The sequence below is a fragment of the Zingiber officinale genome, chromosome 9B (genome assembly GCF_018446385.1).
Source record: "Zingiber officinale cultivar Zhangliang chromosome 9B, Zo_v1.1, whole genome shotgun sequence".
NCBI lineage: Eukaryota > Viridiplantae > Streptophyta > Magnoliopsida > Zingiberales > Zingiberaceae > Zingiber > Zingiber officinale.
Genome location: NC_056003.1, coordinates 114653701 through 114668430, shown reverse-complemented (window position 1 = coordinate 114668430; position 14730 = coordinate 114653701). Strand labels below are relative to the sequence as shown.

At 40.0% G+C, this 14730-nt stretch overlaps 1 pseudogene; it reads left to right on the top strand.

Annotated features, from left to right (window-relative positions):
• Positions 1-80: 80 nt before the first annotated feature.
• The window catches only part of LOC122023307, a 66858-nt pseudogene continuing 52208 nt past the window's right edge, over positions 81-14730 (top strand).

Sequence of the window (14730 nt, the reverse complement as noted above, 5' to 3'; positions counted from 1 at the left end):
CCCTATGCCAAACAGCCTCAACATGATTTAGCACATATCAAGACACGACACAACTTGTCTCTTAGTGTGTTTTACTAGATATGGCAAGCCTATTTGGCATGGCTCACACTGATGTGTCAAGCTGGCATAACATGAGGGTGTGGCATGGTCCATCCAAGTTAAGGTATTCCTATGGTAAGAAGCTCGTGCCTTATTTTAAAAAAAAAACAGTTAAAGAATATTTTTAATAGTTTTATCCTACAAATAATTAATCTTATTATTTTATTAAAAATCTCCCTCTTAACTAACTTTGATAAAGCCTAAAATGAATTTACGTTAATATTCTTTTTTTTATTCACACTAAAAATAATTTCAAGATTTATTAGTAATTTCACAAGTGAAACAATTAGTGATCTAGAGTTCGAGACTCAGCTGCGACATATTATTATGAATTTTTCTCATCATTAATTTTCTCTGGTTGTTTTATATAAAAAATTCTCATCATTAATTTTCTCTGGTTGTTTTATATAAAAAAATATAGTTATCTTTAGTCCCACATCTTAGAATTGACAATACTATGATCAAAGAAGCTTCTATAAATATTTTAAGCCGACAATATTAAAAAATATACTTTTCTTAGTTTTTTTTACTAAGATAAGTATAATATTAAATTAAATTAATTTTTTTCATAGGGAAGCCGTAAGGGTGACACACGAACATCCAAATAATTCGGATTTTCAAAAACTCAAATAATTTAGATTTTCAAAAGTACTTTACTCTAACTCTACTAATAACTCTACTTTAGTATTTTAATGCTAAAATACTTTAATTAATATAATTTCATTATAAAAGGTTAATGTGATTTCAATGTATTAAATTTGTATTAAAGTATAATACAAGGTCATGTCATAGTTTGGATTTTAAACTTTTCACTCCACAGCTAGAAATGTTCAATTCTATTTATCTAAGAGTAGGTATCTAATATGACAAGAGGCATTTAAAATTATGAAATTTTCAAAGGATATCTAAATTTTAGAATTATGTAGTTATTTTTATTTTACTTTTCCATGTCAATCCGTATTGTAAAAATATCATTGTGATATTGAATTTCAAATATCTAACGCCACTATAATATTAATTTTCAAATATCAATACCATAGTAATATTACATAAACCTTACAATTAATACAAATGTGATGTTGATCTTTGAAAATCAGTATCACAATGGTGCTATTCTTTGAATATAGTACCAAAGTGGTTCGCGAAAGACGCAAAATGGGAAACAAATACGTCATTTTAAAATTTTGAAAGTTAGGTGCGTCTTTTGAGAATTCAACGACTTTAAATGCATCCTTTGATCAATTATTGTATCTAATATAATCTATATTTATATTCTTAAAAAATGTAATAAATTCTATTTAATATATAGGTTAATTGTTGGTGCAATCGACTTCAGGTCAAGATTGACCAATTAGTAAAGCTCAGTTGACTCGAGTTGGAGTTTCGATGTTTGATCAATATTTTAAGTTGGTTAACTGAAGAGTCGAGTAGGTTATTGATTGGATACTTGACAAGATACGGAAAGTTTAAGTGTCATAGGTGATCAGACGCTTGACAGTCAGAAGTCCAACATAGAGTTGGCAAAAGACAAAAAGTTCAAGTGAGTCATGGAGAATCGGACACTTAATGATAACAGAAGTTCTGACAGGTCAAGGCTAATCAGATGCTAGGCAATGATGAAATCTCAGCAGGTCAAGATTAACCAGATGTTAGACAACAAAAAATCTTGGCAGGTTAAGATTGACCGTATGTTAGGCAACGAGAAGTTTTGGCAGGTCAAGGTTGACCAGATGCAAAGCAAAGGAATTCCTTGTAGATGTAGGTCAACCGGATACCAACATAATGATGGAAGTCCTGGCAAGTAAATGTTGGTCGGATACTAGGCAACAATGAAATCCTCACGGGTTAAGGTTGACAAAATGCAAGGCAACATGAAGTTTCGGCAAATCAAGATTGATCGAATGATAAGCAAAGGAAGTTCTGATAGGTTGAGGTAAATCATATACCAAACAAAATGAGAATTCAACTTAATAAGGTTGAAACAAGAGTATTAGTATGTCTATTGATCGACCGATGAACTCTAAACTCCAAAATTGATGGTTTACTACAGTAACTAGGGTTCTACTGCTAGAGTTCGTTGCAAACCTTAAACCCCGAAAACTATGGTTCCTATAATAATTTCAGGGGTTGCTACAGTGACTTTAGGTGTTGCTACAGTGACTTTATATTTGCTACAGCAGCTTTAAGGGATGCTACAATGACCTTTTTAAGGTTTTTGTTATTATAGCCAATTAATTAGTGATACTGTAGCAGCGAACAAAATGTTGCAGAATTGATTGGCTAGATAGACTAAAGGCAACAAATCGATTGGTGAGTCTCGTCAATAGATTGGTAAGATAAAAAATAGTCATTTTATAGATTTAAACGATCGAATCCAACATGGCAATCAATTGGTGAAGTCTACCAATCGATTGGTAGGTGAAAATCAGCCCAAAAGCAACTCTGTAAATGAGAGTTTCGTGAAGATTCGAAAGGTCGATTCTTGGAGATTCTGAGGAGAAGTCTAATGCGTTTTCTGTTAGGACCTTCGGATGCGGCTAGAGAGGGGGGGTGTGAATAGCCGACCCCAATTTTACGTTTCTTTCTATAAATCAAGTTAGCGCAGCGGAAAAATAACAACAGAAACGTAAATGGAGAAATCAAACCTCAAGCACAGCGATGTAATGAGGTTCAGAGATGAAACTCCTACTCCTCGGCGTGTCCGTAAGGTGGACGAAGCCTATCAATCCGTCGGTGGATGAGACCCCGGAAAATCGGCTAATATGAACTCCTTCTGGGTGGAGAAACCTCGCCACAATAACTCTTGCAACAGCAAGATAGAAGTACACAAAATACAAAGAAGCACAAGACAATATGAATGTAAAACAAACAAGCTTGTCTTCTCGTCTGGAGTCCGTTGATGAAGCAGCAGCTTCACGGATGCCAGCAGCAGGGAAGCTCACGCGAAGCTTCAAGAAGTATGAGCTCAGCAAAGCTCGTAGAAGGAACCAGGAAGAACTTGCAGAAGCAAGAAGAAGGTCAAGAAGTTGTTTCACTGTAAAAGCCCTCGACCTCTTTATATCCCTGAACCTGCGAACCTGCAAAGAGGGCAGAAGACAGCAGAAATCTAGCCGTTGTGACTCAACGGCTAGAGCTGGACCGATCAGGCTCCACCCTGATCGGTCCAGACCTTCTCTGATCGGTCTTGGGACCGATCAGGACCTATGCTGATCGGTCCCCAGACCGATCAGCACACTTCACAGAGAGTTGCCCAACTCTCTGATCGGTCTGTGGACCGATCAGGACTCAGGTGGATCGGTCCACAGACCGATCCCCCTCTTTCTTCTCCCGATCTTCTTCGCTTCTGTATGATTACTGATCGGTCACCAGACCGATCAGATAATTCACAGAAACACACTGTTTTGTTACTGATCGGTCTCCAGACTGATCCAGGTTTAGAGCTCCCAGCCCTAAACCCTACCTGGTCCTGAGAACGAGCTATCGAGCCCTCTCTGACCTAGTCAAAGCTACCGAGCTACCGAGCTACCGGGCTACCGAGCTACCGAGCTACTGAGCTACCGAGCTCTCTCCGACTTCGTCCGGAGAACGAGCTACCGAGCCCTCTCTGACTCCATCCGGTCCAGAGAACGAGCTACCGAGCCCTCTCTGACCTAGTCCGGAGAGCGAGCTGCCGAGCTACGAGCTACCGAGCTACCGAGCTACCGAGCCCTCTCTGACTTCCCATGCCAAGCTTCCATACTTGGACTTCTCCCGTGCCAAGTCTCCATACCTGGACTTTACCCGTGTCAAGCTCCATGCTTGGACTTTTCCGTGCCAAGTCTCCATACTTGGACTTTTCCCGTGCCAAGTCTCCATACTTGGGCTTTTCCCGTGCCAAGCTCCCTGCTTGGACTTTTCCGTGCCAAGTCTCCATACTTGGACTTTTCCCGTGCAAAATCTCCATACTTGGGCTTTTCCCGTGCCAAGATCCCTGCTTGGACTTTTCCGTGCCAAGTCTCCATACTTGGACTTTTCTCGTGCCAAGTCTCCATACTTGGACTTTTCACCAGATGTCTGGTCAACCTTGACCTATCTGGATTTCCCTTGCCTGGCTTCACTCACCAGGACTTTCCAACTGTCTGGCTTCACTCACCAGGACTTTCCCTTGCCTGGCTTCACTCACCAGGACTTTCACCTGGTTTCACTTACCAGGATTTCCCGAATCAGGTCAACTCACCTCGGGTCAATCAGGTCAACCTTGACCAAAGATTGCACCCACAATCTCCCAAGTTTGTATTCTGTCAAACATCAGAATACAACTTTTCTATTCTCGTCAAACATCAGAATAGAGCTTTTCTATTTTCGTCAAACATTAGAATAGAACTTTTCTATTCTCGTCAAACATCAAAATACAACTCGAGTCAGGTCAACTCGAGTCAGGTCAACCAGGTCAACCTTGACCTAAGGTTGCACCAACAATCTCCCCCTTTTTTGATGTTTGACAAAAACCATAATCAAGTTAGGTTAACCCGATAACCTAACTTAGGTTTCCCAATATTCTTCCTTGAACATTCTCCCCAAACTCTAATGTTCTTCCTTGAACATTCTTTGGATATTCTCCCATTCTCCCCCTTTTTGACACACAGCAAAAAGAGTGAATCAAGGTCAAGAGTTTCTTCCTAATGAAAGTCTCATACCTTTCATTGAAACTCTTAATTTCCCCCTTGATACTAAAGTCAACAATCAACTTAGTGATAATCCCATATCACTCAAGTCTTTAGAGTAAAAAGTCCTCCTAAAAGTCAACTCCCCCTTGACTAATAGGTAAAACTCTCCCTAAAGGTCAACTCCCCCTTGACCATTGCACCAACAATGTCTTGGAGAGTTTCAACCCTTTAGAAATCTAAACCACCAACTTCCATAGCTAAAATTTCAGTCAACAGTCGAAAAATCAGCATTTGGCACGCTCTGATCGGTCACCAGACCGATCAGCCTTCACTGGATCGGTCCTAGTGACCGATCCACACTTTCCTGGACCGATCAGAATCCTCTCTGATCGGTCCACAAGTCTGATATCAGAATTTCTGATTTTCCTCCCAAAATTCAGAAACTCCTAGAAAATTCCAGAAAATTCCAAAAATTGTAAAACTTTGAGGATACATTCCTCATAACATATATTATCAAGAAAAAATAGTTTTCTATGAAAATAACTTCCATTTTCAAATCTTGATACAAAGTTCAAAAGATTTTGAAATAACTCAAAGTTAATCAATCTTTGTATCATCTTACTCAATGATGAATGCTATCACTAGAAAAGCTTCATCAAGGTTTTTCAAATCAACTTTGAAATAATTTTAAACCATTTAATTTAGGACAACAATCTTAGGGCTAAATGTACATGACTTGTACACAAGCTTTCCCTATGATCCTCAATTTCGAATTAGACTCATCTAGGCACAAGAACTATGCACCTTGATCCTAACTCATCGTCCTAATATCTCACACACATCTAAGGTGTATCAAACACATCCAAGTCAATTTTGATGTGAGATATGGGTTTAGGTCATCTTATGCTAAGTTCTCATGCATTTTCTAAACAACAATTTGATCTCCATATCAAATTGTGTTTTTGTCCTTAAATCAAATTAATTGATTATAAATGCAAAAGATGATGACATGACATATAATGATATCATAAGTAAAAACATGTGCCAATGTCATGATGTCATGGCATAAAGTATGAAACTTAAATAGAGCATGACATTTAACTAACCTAAGCATTATCATGACATTTCAAATGATAATAAATTAAATATGATGTCATGACATGGCATATGGCAAACAATATATGGCAAATAACATGTAAAGGTATAGAAGATACCTAATTCTAGCTTTAATTGTCATTTTTGATAGTTTTGATCATTTTGCCATAGGTTCTATATTCCTAAGTGTAATAGACCTAGCATCTTATACCAAAGATTTTTATATCACTATGTGCCAATTAGATTGACTCTAGACAACTCCTCAAATATGATTGACACATCCTAATTGTAACGACCCAATTTTCCTTATTTTAAGTTCTAAAAGTCCATAAAAATATTTGGAAATACTTTTAAAATATTCTAGAGATTTTTAGGAATTTTTAGAGTATTTTTATGTAATTTTTGGAGGTCGTTTAGTAGGGTTACAAAAAGAAAGAAGTTTTGATAAAAACGTTGAAGGGGAGACTCGAACCCGAGACCTTGACCTGAGCCGAATCTCAGCCGAACCCAGCCAACCAGCTGAGCTACACGATTTTACTAACCTAGTATGGAGAGAAATAGAGTTAAGCATAGTTGGGATCGAATTAAAACTAAGTTATAAAGGGTTAAGTGTTTTTCCCGTGACCTAAACCTAACCTTTTCCTCTCTTTTTCCTCTCCCGACGGCGCGATTCTTCTCTCGGGCGAAAACCGCAGCCAAGGCTAGGGTTTTCTTCCTCCGGCGTCGGCGAAGGGTTTTCCGGCCGGTTTCCACCCGTGGGTGACCATTCCGACAAGGAGAACTCGGGAAATACAAGGAATCTGTAGAATCGAGGCTCCACAGAAACCCTAAAGCATTTCTCTTCGGTTGTAAGTCCAAGAACCCGATGTAAGTGCTTCTCACCTGCGGTAGGAGTAGCTCTCGGATTTTTATTTTGCATTTTGTTGTAAGATGAACAACAGAAATCTTTTATCATGGTATGTAGTTTCGGATTTTGACCTTGATCTAGCAAATTGGTTTAGGTCTTTGGTTTAAATCTGTTGATGTTTTTAGTGCACGGGCAGAAGTTTTTTGGGGTTTTCCTTGATTACCACAGCATGCTAATTAGATGGGTTACCTTGCAATTCAAGCATGATTAAGTAGTAGATTTCCCTTCAAGTTACAGCATGATTAAGGGTCTGTTAAGACTCGAAATAGGGTTAGTTTATACAAGCTTGAGATGTGAAAACTTTTACTGCCATGAGCCTAACTAGGGAAAACTTTTCCATACAGCTTTGTTATTGACTATTGAAATTCGGTTTGCAATATACCATGTTACTTATCAGTAATGTAGTTGTTTTTAAAACTCTGTGGAGATCAGTTTGAATAAGTACTGGCTTATATTAGTGATATATGCTTTAGAATCTCTCGTATAATGAATAAAAGAGAGAAGTGCAAGTAAAGAAAGACTAAGTCACAATCTGATCCTAAATTTCAGAATTTAGAATCAAAGCACACTAAGTGCTTAAATCAATGCCAAGGCATTTTATTACAAGAAGCATTTAAAGAAGGATATAAAGAAAAGTATTTTACTTTTAAAAGGGCATGTATCAGAGACAAGGTCCAAGGGATGGGCTCCAAGTTGCCCCTAGACATAAGGTCTAGAAGTGTCTTAATGGTTTTGGGATTAGCTACCTCAATTCTCATTAAGAAAGGCGCGCAAAGTGGTACAATGCCGGGCCCAAGTAAAGTTGAATATTATTTTAAAGTATAAAAGTATTAATTTGGAAACAAACAGAACAAGTTCATTTATCTAAGTTGCAAATTCTAGCAAGTTAAATTGTTGTTTCCTTTAGAGATGCATGATGTAGTTCTATCTGCTATTTTCATGTTGAGCATGTACTCCCTGTTTTCAGTTATGCTTATGCATTCCTTATCGGATTTTGTGAGTAGAAAGTACTTACTAAGCTTTTAGCTTATAGATACTACTTTTTCCTCCTACCGCAGATATAGATAAAAATAAAGGAAAAGCTAAAGTGGTGTAGAAGAAGGCGACAAGGAGACGTCGATGGTGTGTGTGTGGTGGCTGATATGGAAGCTTGGGATCTTGCTAGATGATTTTGGAAATGTTCTGCTAGTGTTCTTTTGATTTCTGCTATAGTGGAACTACATTGCCATGCTAAGGATTGTTATATACTCAGTATTTTTATGTGCATGTTAGTATTCTACATGAGTTTTGTTCTATGGAGAAATTTGCATGGGATGTTCGGTTGTTATAAGCTCAGTACTTTTATGTGCATGTTAGTATTCTATATGAGTTTTGCTTTAATGGAAACACTGCAACATGATTAACTTCTGCTGTAGTGACTTTTTTTTTACAGTAAGTGGTATACATGAATAGCTAGCAATTTCCTATGGTCGGTATTCCTTTTGTTACTGCTGGGATTTCAATCTGCTGTGAAGTAGTGTGCTCAGCATTCTTTATTGCTGCTGAATTTTTGGTCTGCCGTGAATTCCTAGTTGATGGTAGTTTGCAAATTTTGTTAGAAGGGTGAAGTGATATGCTCGGTATTCTTGTGAATATGCTAGGTTATTTTGCTACTGCTAGCTTGGAATATTCACTTGGTAACTGCTTTACATGCTAGTATTCTGCATTCTTGTAGAAGTATTTGTTTTATGGAAGGAAAATATGTGAGTTTCGGATTTATGTGCAATAAATGAGCAGTAGGTTTAATTGACTTCCTTTTATTTCTCTTCGGTTGTAGAATGAAATGAATGCAAGATAACAAGTGGTGTAGTAAGCAGTAGAGGTATTTAAGCTCCATATGTCTGTACGTTATACTTGCTGTTTCACTTATTGCATGTTTAATCCTGTAAAGAAAAAAAGAATAAACCAGAAAGAAAGAAAAGAAAAAAAAAATATATGTATCAAGAAAATTTTATGCTGCTATTTAGAGACATATTCTGATATGTGATATATTTCCATTAGTTTAAAGTATCTCTGGTCTTAAAGTAAGTGGTATCAGTTATGTGTAGTTAGTAGAATCAGTAGCGGTCACCTCAGAGTAGTAGTAAGGAGGGTGGCCGTTACAGTTGGTATCAGAGCGGTTCCCATTCTCCAGCATCACACACACATCAGCATCTACCTTGCCGTCTTCAAGTAAGAAAGTATTTAAGTTCTTTCTTTAGTGCTTTCCTTTATTATTATTATTTGCAGTATGGATTGATTGTTTATAAGTGATTAAATAAGATAAGAGTTTTTAGCTATTTCCTTTCTTAATATATATAAATGTGTATGTTTAGAAAGGGTAGAGAAATTATTAAATTTTCTTATTGTTTAACTAGATGTCTCGAAGAGGACGTCCCCGTACTGCTCGTACTGAGGACCAAGTTTAGGAGAAAGAGGGGCCAGACTCAACTGAGCCCAATCTTTCTGAAGTTGTTGCCCAACTTCAGAAACAAGTAGCTGAGCAGCAGCAAGTAATTGCCAATCTGATGGCAAATCAACAACCAGTTCCTCCTACTCCTCAAACAGTAACTGTGGAGACTCCAGTGGTAACTGAGGTTCCACCAGCTGCCCAAGGAGTCGTCACAGCATCCCAGAGACAAGAAGCCTACCTCATACAGTGGCTGAAACTGAAACCAGAGAGTTTCTCAGGCACGACTGAGCCCTGGGATGCCCAGGCTTGGTTCAAAACACTGGAGAGCACCATGGAGCTTCTTGACTGGCCAGAAGCCGAGAAAGTCAAGTGTGCCTCCTTCTGCCTGACTGGAGACGCACGCATGTGGTGGGAGAGAGTAAAGAGTAAGAGGGCAATCAATCAGATGAGATGGATTGATTTTGAGACAGAATTCTACGACGAGTTCTTTCGCCAAAAGATCACCAATAAGCACTACGAGGAGTTTATGGAGTTCAGACAGGGGGATCTGACAGTGGAGGAAGCAGTTAAAAGATTCAACAGGCTAGCTCGTCTCTGCCCAGAACTAGTAAGTACAGAGAAGGAGCGAGTCAGACTAATGCTCAGAATGCTGAAGCCTGTGATATCACTTAATGTGAGTAGTGGGACTCATCAACCCCTGACTGGAGAAGAGTTGGTTAGTAGAGCCTTAGTAGCTGAGCATTACCTGAACAGCATGAAGGCACAACGAGAGCAGCACAAGTCAATCAAGATAGAGACCAAGACTGGGGGAAATCAGAAACCCCAATTGAATAATCAGAACTGGAAAGGCAAGGGTACAAAAAGAAAGCAGTGGGATTCAGGAAGTAACCAGAAGGGAGGACCAGAAACTAAACAGACTAAGCTCCTTCCCTGCCCTAAATGTGGGAGAACACATCCAGGAGCCTGCCTCTTGGGTAAGACTGGATGTTATTCTTGTGGTCAAGAAGGACACATGGCCAAACAGTGTCCTAACAAGTTCAAAGCACCCCAGCCACAACCAATACAATATGGAGCCAAGCCTCAACTACATTATATGCCTGCAACTCTGAAGGACCTCGATCAGTCAAGGAAGGTTGGAAGCTCCACCAGTTCCAGCCTTTGACAATGCCATTCTCCTTACCAAAGAGGAAGTCGCTAGTGCCTCCACGGTCGTAACAGTCAAGTAGTTATTTTTCAAGATATAGCTACCGCACTATTTGATACTTGGGCGACCCATTCTTTTGTATCCATACCTTTTGCCAAAGAACTACAGGTACATACAGAAAGCATGAATTCCAAGTTCCCGACAACTCTACCTTCTGGGGAAGCCATGGAATCTGGTCTGTACCAGTCGAATTTCAAACCGAGAGCTATGTGTTAATCTGGTAGTTCTCGCTATGCGGATTTCGATATCATTTGGGTATGGATTTCCTCAACAAGTACAGTGCTTCGGTGGTTATCAGTCCGGAAGGTGAACCATCCTTTGAATTTACGGAGTGCCAAAGAGGAAGACTCTTAAATTTCTCTCTTCCCTCACTGCTCACCAGATGCTAGCTAAAGGGTGTGCTGGTTTTCTTGCATTCATTGTGAGTACAGAAGAAGAAGAAAGACCTAAGCAGGAGGAAGTTCGGGTAGTCTGTGAGTATCCAGAGGTATTCCCAGAAGAGCTACCTGGACTACCTCCCAACAGAGAAGTGGAGTTTGAGATTGAATTGGTTCCTGGTACTGGTCCAATTTCAAAAGCTCCATATCGCATGTCTCCAGCAGAGCTAAAAGAGTTACAAGAGCAACTTCAGGAGCTACTTGACAAGGGTTTCATACGCCCTAGTCACTCACCATGGGGAGCTCCTGTGTTGTTTGTCAAGAAGAAGGATGGATCTATGCGGATGTGCATAGATTATAGGGCTCTGAATCAAGTGACCATCAAGAACAGGTATCCACTGCCAGGATCGATGATTTATTTGATCAATTAAAAGGGGCAACAGTGTTCTCCAAGATAGATCTGCGCTCTGGGTACCATCAGTTAAAAGTGAAGGAGAGTGATATACCCAGAACTGCTTTCAGGACCAGATATGGACACTATGAATTCGTGGTCATGCCTTTTGGTGTGACTAATGCACCTACAGTCTTTATGGACTTGATGAATAGAGTATTCAGTGAATACCTTGACAAGTTTGTCATTGTGTTTATCGACGACATTCTAATCTATTCCAGAACCCCAGAGGAGTATGACACGCACTTGAGAATAGTCCTGCAGACCCTTCAGCAAAAGCAGCTCTATGCTAAATTCTCAAAGTGCGAGTTCTGGCTGAAGCAGGTGGCATTTCTAGGTCACATTGTTTCAAAAGAAGGCATCCTGTAGATCCAGCCAAAGTAGAAGTCAGCAACTGGAAGAGACCCAAGAATGCCAGGGAGATCAAGTTTCCTTGGTTTAGCTGGGTACTACAGGAAATTTGTGGAGGACTTTTCCAGATAGCCTCTTCACTGACCCTCACCGGGAAGGACAAGAAGTTTGAATGGTCAGATAAATGTGAGCAGAGTTTTCAAGAACTCAAGAGGAGACTGACCAGTGCTCCTATACTGACTGTTCCAGAGGGTGACAAGAGTTTTGACATCTACAGTGATGCTTCCAAGATGGGCTTAGGAGCTGTACTCATGCAGGAAGGAAAAGTTATAGCTTATGCTTCAAGACAACTCAAAGACTACGAGAAGAACTACCCCACTCATGATTTAGAGTTGGCAGCTGTAGTCTTTGCACTGAAACTCTGGCGACACTACTTGTATGGAGTCCAGTGCAGAATCTTCACAGACCATCAGAGTCTTAAGTACTTCTTCACTCAGAAGGACTTAAACATGAGACAGCGCAGGTGGTTAGAGTTGGTCAAAGATTATGACTGTGAAATCCTCTACCACCCAGGTAAAGTTACAGATGCACTAAGCAGAAAGTCCAGTGCATCCTTGATGTCCTTATCATCATTAGCCCTGCCACTACAGAAGGAGTTGTCAGATTTCGGACTTGAAATTATTTATGGGCAACTTTCTGCATTGACCCTAGAGTCAACCCTGCTTGAGGATATACAGAAAAAGCAAAGCGAAGATGCAGATATTCAAAAGATCAAGCAAGGGATACAAGAAGAAGGAAGTTCAGAATTTCGAGTATCAGACAGTGGAATTCTTTATCAGGGAAATCGCCTTTGTGTTCCCAATGATGAAGAGCTGAGAAAGAAAATTTTAGAAGAAGCCCATAGTACACCATACTCCATGCATCCTGGTTCTACCAAGATGTACCAAGATGTGAAACAGAAGTTCTGGTGGTCTGGACTCAAAAGAGATGTAGCTAAACATGTCAGTACCTGCCTGACATGTCAGAGAGTCAAAGCAGAACACCAGAGACCAGGAGGAGTTTTACAACCTCTTCCAATACCAGAGTGGAAGTGGGAAGACATATCCATGGACTTCATAACAGGTCTCCCAAGAACCACAAATGGATATGATGCGATATGGGTGATAGTGAAGATTGACCAAGTCCGCTCATTTTCTAGCCATCAAAGTGTCTCACTCTATAGAGCAGTTAGCACAGCTGTATGTTAAAGAGGTGATCAGACTTCACGGAGTTCCCAAATCTATTATTTCTGATAGAGATGGGCGCTTCACCTCTCACTTTTGGGAGTGTGTACAGACTGCACTAGGCACCAAGCTCAAGTTCAGCACAGCCTTCCATCCTCAGACTGATGGACAGACAGAGCGAGTAAATCAGATCCTAGAAGATATGCTCAGGGCTTGTGCACTAGATTTTAAAGGCAGTTGGTGCAAGTATCTGTGCTTAGCTGAGTTTGCCTACAACAATAGCTATCAGGCTACCATCAAGATAGCACCATATGAGGCGTTGTATGGCAGAAAGTGTAGATCACCTATATGCTGGCAAGAAGTAGGTGAAAGAAAAGAAATGGAAGTAGAGCTGGGCATTCAGACAGAGCTGATAGAAGAAACCACTCAGGCTATCCAGAAAATCAGACAGAGGATTGAGACTGCCCAGAGTAGACAGAAAAGCTATGCTGACACACGCCGTAGGCCACTGGAATTTCAAGTAGGAGATTCAGTTTTTCTCAAAGTTGCTCCTATGAAGGGAGTGATGAGATTTGGCAAGAAGGGCAAATTGAGTCATCGCTATGTAGGATCTTACCTGATTATAGACAGGATTGGGAAGGTAGCTTACAAGCTGGAATTACCACAAGACATGTCAGCAATACACAATGTGTTTCATGTCTCCATGTTAAAGAAGTGTCTCCATGACCCTAGCCAAGTGATTGAGCCTCAGTCAGTGCAGATCCAAGAGGATCTTAGTTTTGAGAGTAGACCTACACAGATAGTGGACAGAGCAGTCAAGAGACTAAGAAGCAAAAAAGTACCACTAGTGAAGGTCGTCTGGCAGAACCAGAAGCACGAGGAAGTCACTTGGGAGCGGGAGGACAGTACGAGACAGAAGTATCCAGAGCTATTCTAAGTTCGAGGACGAACTTTTTATAAGGTATGGGGAATTGTAACGACCCAATTTTCCTTATTTTAAGTTCTAAAAGTCCATAAAAATATTTGGAAATACTTTTAAAATATTCTAGAGATTTTTAGAAATTTTTAGAGTATTTTTATGTAATTTTTGGAGGCCGTTTAGTAGGGTTACAAAAAGAAAGAAGTTTTGATAAAAACGTTGAAGGGGAGACTCGAACCTGAGACCTTGACCCGAGCCGAATCTCAGCCGAACCCAGCCAACCAGCTGAGCTACACGGTTTTACTAACCTAGTATGGAGAGAAATAGAGTTAAGCATAGTTGGGATCGAATTAAAACTAAGTTATAAAGGGTTAAGTGTTTTTCCCGTGACCTAAACCTAACCTTTTCCTCTCTTTTTCCTCTCCCGACGGCGCGATTCTTCTCTCGGGCGAAAACCGCAGCCAAGGCTAGGGTTTTCTTCCTCCGGCGTCGGCGAAGGGTTTTCCGGCCGGTTTCCACCCGTGGGTGACCATTCCGACAAGGAGAACTCGGGAAATACAAGGAATCGGTAGAATCGAGGCTCCACCGAAACCCTAAAGCATTTCTCTTCGGTTGTAAGTCCAAGAACCCGATGTAAGTGCTTCTAACCTGTGGTAGGAGTAGCTCTCGGGTTTTTATTTTGCGTTTTGTTGTAAGATGAACAACAGAAATCTTTTATCATGGTATGTAGTTTCGGATTTTGACCTTGATCTAGCAAATTGGTTTAGGTCTTTGGTTTAAATCTGTTGATGTTTTTAGTGCACGGGCAGAAGTTTTTTGGGGTTTTCCTTGATTACCACAGCATGCTAATTAGATGGGTTACCTTGCAATTCAAGCATGATTAAGTAGTAGATTTCCCTTCAAGTTACAGCATGATTAAGGGTCTGTTAAGACTCGAAATAGGGTTAGTTTATACAAGCTTGAGATGTGAAAACTTTTACTGCCATGAGCCTAACTAGGGAAAACTTTTCCATACAGTTTTGTTATT